The following is an 8517-nucleotide window of genomic DNA, read 5'->3' as shown; positions in this document are numbered from 1 at the left end:
TCATGGCCAGATGACTCTTCCTTGTTTGGCTACTGCGAGATTTGGAGCAATAAACTTCTATTGAACCAGAAGAAGAGAGTCAAATTTGCAGAAGAATCTTTTACATAAGTAAACATGGATAAACTCACATAAAATTATATATGGATTCATGCTTACACATTCATATATCTCCATTAAATCCAGTTGGGCCAAACTACATCCTTATCTCATAATTACACACACACACACACACACACACACACACATCTCTACTTACAGATGCATTTGGAGCAAAAGATCAAGCACCAGTGCAGAGTGAACTCATTCATTCTGGATGAAAAATGAGCTCCAATCTTTATTGCATAGAGAAAGAAAAGCTTCTTCAAGTTTGTTGCTAAATGAATTTAACCCAAGTCCATAGCAGAAAGCTTTGTCCTCTTTAGTACGACTAAGTTTGCATTGCTATTAAGAAAAGACATGTTCTGTCCTGTGGTTAGGAGGGTCTTACCTGCTCCTTCCACTCTCTCTGTAGTTTCTTCTTTTTGCCTCATTTTCTCTACATTGTGCATATTGCTGTTATTTTATAAAGTTGCCTTATATTTAAGATATTAAACTCTGCATACTCCTTCTAATCTTGCTCCCTCCTCCTGCTCTGATGTAACAATGCTCTTACTTTCAATGTGTTTGTTACTTTTTATCTCACTCACTTTTTATTAGATATTTTCTTTATACACATTTCAAATGTTATCCCCTTTCCTCATTCCCCCTCCAAAAAGCCCCTATCCCATCCCTCCTCGACCTGCTTACTACCCCACCCACACCGGCTTCCCTCTCCTGGCATTCCCCGTCACTGGGGCGTGGAGCCTTCACAGGACCCAGGGCCTCTCCTCTCATTGAGGTCTGACAGGGCCATTCCCTTCAACATATGTGGCTGGAGCCATGGGTCCCTCCATGTGTACTCTTTGATTGGTGGTTTAGTCCCTGGGAGTTCTGGGGGTGCTCGTTGGTTCATATTTTTGTTCCTCCTACGAGGCTGCAAGATCCTTCAGCTCCCTGGGTCCTTTCTCTAGCTCCTCCATAGGGGACCCTGTGCTTAGTTCATTAGTTGGCTGTGAGTATCCACTTCTGTATTTGTCAGGCACTTACAGAACCTCTCAGGAGACAGCCATATCATCTTCCTTTCAGGAAGCACTTGCTGACATCCACAATAGTGACTGTATGAGGGATGGATCCCCAGGTGGGGCAGTCTCTGGATGGCCTTCCCTTCAGTCTCTGCTCCACATTTTGTCTCTGCATCTCCTCCTGTGGGTATTTAGTTCCCCCTTCTAAGAAGTACTGAAGTCTTCCTTCTTCTTGAGCTTCATTTGGTCTATGAATTCTGTCTTGGGTATTCCAAGCTTCTGGGCTAATATCCACTTTTTAGTGAGTGCATGCCATGTGTGTTCTTTTGTGACTGGATTACCTCACTCAGGATGATATTTTCTAGTTCCATCAATTTGCCTAAGAATTCAATGAATTTGTTGTTTTTAATAGCTGAGTAGTACTCCCTTAGGCAAATATCATCTACAAATAGTGATATTTTGATTTCTTCCATTCCAATTGGGTTGCATTTTACCTTCTTTTATTGTCTAATTGTTTTTGCTAGGTCTTTGAGAACTATATTGAACAGGTAGGGAGAGAATGGACAGCCTTGTCTAGTTCTTGATTTTAGAGGGATTGCTTCAAGTTTCTCTCCATTTAGTTTGATGTTGGCTACTGCTTTGCTGTGTATTGCTTTTCTATTATCAGGTATGGTCTTTGAATTTCTGATCTTTCCAAGACTTTTATCATAAAGGGTATTAAATTTTGTCAAATACTTTCTCTGCATCTAATGAAATGGCCATGTGATATTTTTCTTTGAGTTTTTTTATATAGTGGATTACGTGTATCATGAAGGGGTGATGGATTTTGTCAAATACTTTCTCAGCATCTAATGAAGTGATAATGTGTTTTTTTCCTTTGAGTTCCTTCATATAGTAAATGACATTGATAGATTTCTGTATATTGAACCATCCCTGCATCCCTGTGATGAAGCCTACTTGATCATGGTGGATTATTGCTTTGATGTTTACCTGGATTCTAAAAGGAAAACTCTAAAACAGGAAGGTATCTTCACCAATGAGAAAATAAGATAAGAGTTATCTCCGAACAAAATAATCAAAAGGAGAGAATCACATGCATATAATGCCACCTACAAGAACAAACATAACAGAACTAATATATTCCATCCTTAGTATTTCACAATATCAACAGGCTCAATTCCCCAATAAACAGACATATGCTAACAGACTGGATATGCAAAAAGGATCTAGCATTTTGCTGCGTATAAGAAACACACCCCCAATGACAAAGGTATACATTACCTCAGAGTTAAAGGCTTGAAGCAAGTCTTCCAAGCAAACAGTCCCAAAAAACAAGCAGGAGTTGTCATTCTAATAGCTAATAGACTTTCAACCAAAAATTTTCAAGGGAGATGGCAAACGACACTTCATATTAATCAAAGGAAAAATCAACCAAGAGAAAGTCTCAATTCTGAACATCTGTGCCACAAATGTAAGGGTATCCACATTCATAAGGGGTGACTTTAATGAAGCTGAAAACACACCTTGAATCATACACAGTAATAGTGGAAGACCTCAACACCCCACTGTCACCAAAGGACAGATCATTGAAACAGAAACTAAATAGAGACACAGTGACACTAACTGAGGTTATGATTCAAATGCATCTAACAAATATATATAAAACATTTTATACTAAAACAAAAGAATATACCTTCTTCTCCATAACTTATATTACCTTTTCTAAAATTAGCCATATAATTGGTTACAAAACAAGCTTCAACGGGTACAAGAAGATTGAAATAATCCCGTGCATTTTATGAGATTACCACAGATTAAGGCTAGATATCAAAAACAACACAAACACCCCCAGAAAACCCATGTATGTATGGAAATTGAACAACTCTCCTTCAATGATAACTTCATCAGGGAATAAGTAAAGAAAGAAATGAATAACATTTTAGAATTCAATGAAAATGAAGACACAACAACCCAAACTTATGAGACAGTGAAAGCAGGGCAAAGAGGAAAATTCATAGCACTTAGGGCCCTAGTAAAGAAAGTGGAGAGATCCTACACTAACACACTAACAGCACACTTGAAAGCCCTACAACATAAAGAAACAAACACACCCAAGAGGAGCAGAGGGTAGGAAACTGTCAAGCTCAGAACCAAAATCAAAAAAAAAAAAAAATAGAAACAAAGAGAATAACACAAATAAAGAAACCAAAAGCTGTTCCTTTAAAAAAATCAACATAATAGATAACCCCCCCTAGCCAAACTAAATAAAGGGCCCAGAGACAGAATCTAAATGAACAAAATCAGAAATTATAAAGGGGACATAACAACAGAAGCCGAAAATTTTTTTTAAAAAATTCATATCTTTGTACAAAAGTCTATACTCAACAAAACTGGAAAATCTAAATGAAATGGATGATTTCCTAGACAGATACCATGTACCAAAATAAAATTGGGATCAGGTACACCATCAAATCACATATCATCTAAGGAAATAGAAAAATTAAACTTCCGAACCAAAACAAGCTCAGGGCCAGATGGCTTTAGTGTAGAATTCTACCACTCTTGCAAAGAAAAGATAAAAAATAATACTCCTGAAATTATTCCTTAAGGCAAACGCAGAAAAAACACAACCTTGTTCATTTTATGATTCCATAATTACTCTGATACCTAAACCACACAGAGACCCAACAAAGAAAGACAACTTCAGTCCAATTTCCCTTATGAATGTCAATGCAAAAATACTCAATATAATTCTAGGAAACTGAATACAAGAACACAGGGATGAAAGGTTGGTTCAATATGTGAAAATACATCAACCTAATCAAGTATGTAAACAAACTAAATGAAAAAAAATCACATAATCATCTCATTAAATGTTGAAAAAACATTTGACAAAATCAACACAACCTCCTGTTAAAATAATGGAGAGAACCAGAATTCAAGGCACATACCTCAACAAAATAAATGTAACATATAGCAAACCAACAGCCAATATCAAATTAATGGAGAGAAATTTGAAGCAATCCCACCATAATCAGGAAAAGGACAATGATGCCAACTCTCCCCATATCTATTTACTATAGTAATTGAAGATCTAGCCCGAGAACTACAACAACAAAAAGAAATCAAAGGGATACAAAGTGGCAAGAATTCAAGGTATAACTATTTGCAGATGATATGATAGTATATGTAAGCATCCCCAAAACTTCTACCTGAGAACTACTACAACTTATAACCAACTTTAGCAAAGCGTCCAGATACAAAATTAACTCCAAAAATCAATATCCTTCCTTTAGACAAATGATCAACGGGCTGAGAAAGAAATAATCAAAATAATGCCCTTCACAATCGTCACAAATTATATAAAATATCTTCGGGTAACTCTAACCAAACAAGTGAAAGATCTGTATTTCCAGAACTTCTAGTCTTTCATGAAGGAAATCTAAAAAGACCTCAGATAATGGAGTCATCCCCCATGCTCATGGATTGATAGTTTAAACACAGTAAAAATGGACATCCTACCAAAAGTATTGTAAAGGTTCATTTCAATCCACATCAAAATTCAAACAAAATTCATCAAAGACATGGAAATAGCAATTCTAAATTTCATATGGATCTCTGGGTTCTACTTTCTTGAGTTCTTTGTATATATTAGATATTAGCCCTCTGTCGGATTTAGGGTTGGTGAAGATCCTTTCCCAGTCTGTTGGTTGACGTTTTGTCCCTTTGACTGTGTCCTTTGCCTTACAGAAACTTTGTAGTTTTATGAGGTCCCATTTGTCAATTCTTGATCTTAGAGCATAAGCTATTGGTGTTCTATTCAGGAACTTTTCCCCTATGCCCATGTCCTCCAGGGTCTTCCCCAGTTTTTTTCCAATTAGTTTCAGTGTGTCAGGTTTTATGTGGAGGTCCTTGATCCATTTGGAGTTGAGCTTGGTACAAGGATATAAGAATGGATCGATGCGCATTCTTCTACATACTGACCTCCAATTGAACCAGCACCATTTGTTGAAAAGACTATCTTTTTTCCACTGGATGCTTTCAGCCCCTTTGTCGAAGACCAAGTGACCATAGGTGTGTTGGTTCATTTCTGGGTCTTCAATCCTATTCCATTGATCCACTTGCCTGATATTGTACCAATACCATGCAGTAAAGTGGGGTACGAAGCTAAAGAAAGAATTTTCACATGAAGAACTTCGGAGAGCTGAGAAACACCTTAAGAAATGTTCAACATCATTAATCATTAGGGAAATTCAAATCAAAACAACCCTGAGATTTCACCTCACACCAGTCAGAATGGCTAAGGTCAAAAACTCAGGAGACAGCAGGTGTTGGCGAGGATGTGGAGAAAGAGGAACACTCCTCCACTGCTGGTGGGATTGCAAGATGGTGCAACCACTTTGGAAATCAGTCTGGAGGTTCCTCAGAAAACTGGGAATGTCACTTCCTGAGGACCCTGTTATACCACTACTGGGCATATATCCAGAGGATTCTTCAGCATGCAATAAGGACACATGCTCCACTATGTTCATAGCAGCCCTATTTGTAATAGCTAGAAGCTGGAAAGAACCTAGATGTCCTTCAACGGAGGAATGGATACAAAAAATGTGGTATATTTACACAATGGAGTACTATTCAGCCATTAGAAACAATGAATTCATGAAATTTTTAGACAAATGGATGGAGCTGGAGAACATCATACTAAGTAAGGTAACCCAGTCTCAAAAGATCACTCATGGTATGCACTCACTGATAAGTGGATATTAGCCTAGAAACTTTGAATACCCAGGACGTAATCCACAAATTAAATGATGTCCAAAAAGAATGGAGGAGTGGGCCCTGGTTCTGGAAAGACTCAGTGCAAGAGTATAGGGGAATTCCAGAACAGGGAAGTGGGAAGGGGTAGATGGAAGAATAGGGGGACAGAAGAGGGCTTATGAGACTTGCGGGGAGTGGGGACCCAGAAAAGGGGAAATCATTTGCAATGTAAATAAAAATAAATAAATAAATAAATAAAATTTCATATGGAAAAACAAACCTGCCAGGATAGCAAAAACAATTCTTAAGAATAAAAGAATGTGTGGGGCAATCACTACCCATGATCTAAAACTATACTACAGATAAATAGTGATAAAAACTGCATGGTATTAGTACATCACAGACAGGTTGATCAATGAAATAGAATAGAAAACTAAGAAATATAACTACACGCTTACGCACACTTCATCTTTGACAAAGAAGTAAAAAAATATACAATGGATAAAGGAAAGCATCTTTAATAAATTGTGCTGGTCTAACTGGCAGTTGGTATGTAGAAAGATGAATGTACATACATATTTGTCACATTGCACAAAGGAGATAATTTTTTAATATACATTTTCACTTTATTAAAATCGTGTATAAATACAGAGCAGTTGGGCACATCCATCCTAAGGCACTGTTCTGGTTTGAATGCAATTCCACAAGAGAGAAAGAGAAGCCATTACATTCTGTATTTTTAATCTCTACATTCAGACTCCTCCCATATTACTGGGGTCTAATTTTAATCCCAGAATTATTAGCAGCATCATACAGGGACCTGGATGCCAGGAAAAAAAGAAACATCCTGGCTCTGGCACTTTCTATGATTTGGCACTTCGTCACAAGCTCTCTCTTGTATTGGTCTCCATTTGTTTCCCAACTCTTGTTTAAGTAGAGATATTATAAACTCTTTATGATCCTTACATATGAATTATGTTTTGTTACTACTTTCCATTTGACTAGGACAGGACAAGTTAGGCACATAATACATACCCGCCAAATACTTATAGATCACTCCCAAGAACTTCCTTAGTTCTACTTTACAGATGACTGTGTATCTTCATAAAGGGAATATACTTGAATGTCCCATTTCTTGTATCTAATAATAAGGACTAAGCTCAACGAGGATTTTCACATGTCAACAGTTTTAATTGATAATGAGATTTTCTCCCTTACTATGAGATTTGAGTTGTTACTATGATTACACAAGAACACTTATATAAGTATCAACTCTGTGTGTGTGTGTGTGTGTGTGTGTATGTGTGTTTGTGTGTGAGACTATAAGTAAAATTGGAAAAGGTTAAGAATCACTACATAATTCATAAATTAAGTGAATTACTGATCTTCACCTTCTTAAAATGTGTGTGTCTACATATAATTAAAACTCAGAGGCTACAAATCACTAAGTAACCCATAAATTTTGTGAATTAGTGATTTTAACGTCTTTGAAATGATATGTGTATAATACCAAATATGTAAATCTTCAAATATTTTTTTCATAAAATCATTGAAACTAGAAAGAACTGGGTTTAGAGCAACAGGTCTACACTGCTAGCTATAGATATACTGGGTTAAGGCAGTGTGTCCCAAGGGATACTTCCAGAATTCTACTGCAAGTTATTATTATGTGTACATGAAAACTGTTCTAGGGTCAAATAAGTTTGGAAAACATTGAGCTGCAAGAGGTGTTTCCTTTCTAAACAAAGACCTGCCCAGGGGCTTCACATGCTCATGAGCACCAGGATTCTAGGAAGGACAAACAGCTAGAAGCAATTCCCAAAATTATTTGCAGAACATCTTGCAGAACAAAGTATTCTATGACACATACTTAGAAAAACACTGACTTGGAGAATGGATAAAATTTTAAAAGCACTGAAATAAACTGGAGAGAATCCCGAAGCAGAATGAAAATCCATGCAGACTTGTTCTACAGTCCATCTAAATACAGTCAGATTCTACTTGTACAACATCAACTGCAAGTTACTTCTGCTAGACCTAGCATACAGTTATAAAGAGAACACTCCACTCTAGTCACCATCATCACCACAGCCAGCCAACTAAGCCGACCAGCAAACTCAACAAAATTCCAAACTTAACATCCCAACTTCTCTAAGCATAAAACTGTAAATGGGAACAAGCCTGTTCCTTAGGCCAGTGACATCCTCTTCACCTAGTCCCCCGGACACAATTTTTTAATGTGTTGACAAAATTCATTGCCTCATTTCTTACCACTTGAGGCACATCTATCTACTGGCTACTTTCATAATTACACAGGAAAACAAGTGTGGTAGGATTGTCACCGACACCAGTACTCATCCATTGATCGGTCCTACCTATAAGCGACAGCCACCACAAAGGAGATAATTATTTAATGATTCATAATGGTAGCAGAATTATTGTGATGAATTATCCATGAAAATAATATTATTATTGGAGTAACCAGAATATTTGGGAATATATTAACGGGTCACAGAGTTATAGAGCATGTGAACCAGAGATTTAAGATGGTCAAGCAAATTTTAATTCATGTTAGGAGCAAACCATTACCTTTGTGAGTTTTGGGCAAGTGGTCTGCTAACTTAGTCTGAAAAATGGGGGTTACATGCCCACATTTTGA

The sequence above is a fragment of the Apodemus sylvaticus genome, chromosome 20, assembly GCF_947179515.1.
Source record: "Apodemus sylvaticus chromosome 20, mApoSyl1.1, whole genome shotgun sequence".
Lineage (NCBI taxonomy): Eukaryota > Metazoa > Chordata > Mammalia > Rodentia > Muridae > Apodemus > Apodemus sylvaticus.
The sequence above is the reverse complement of the archived record's forward strand: the minus strand, read 5'-3'. Positions refer to the sequence as shown.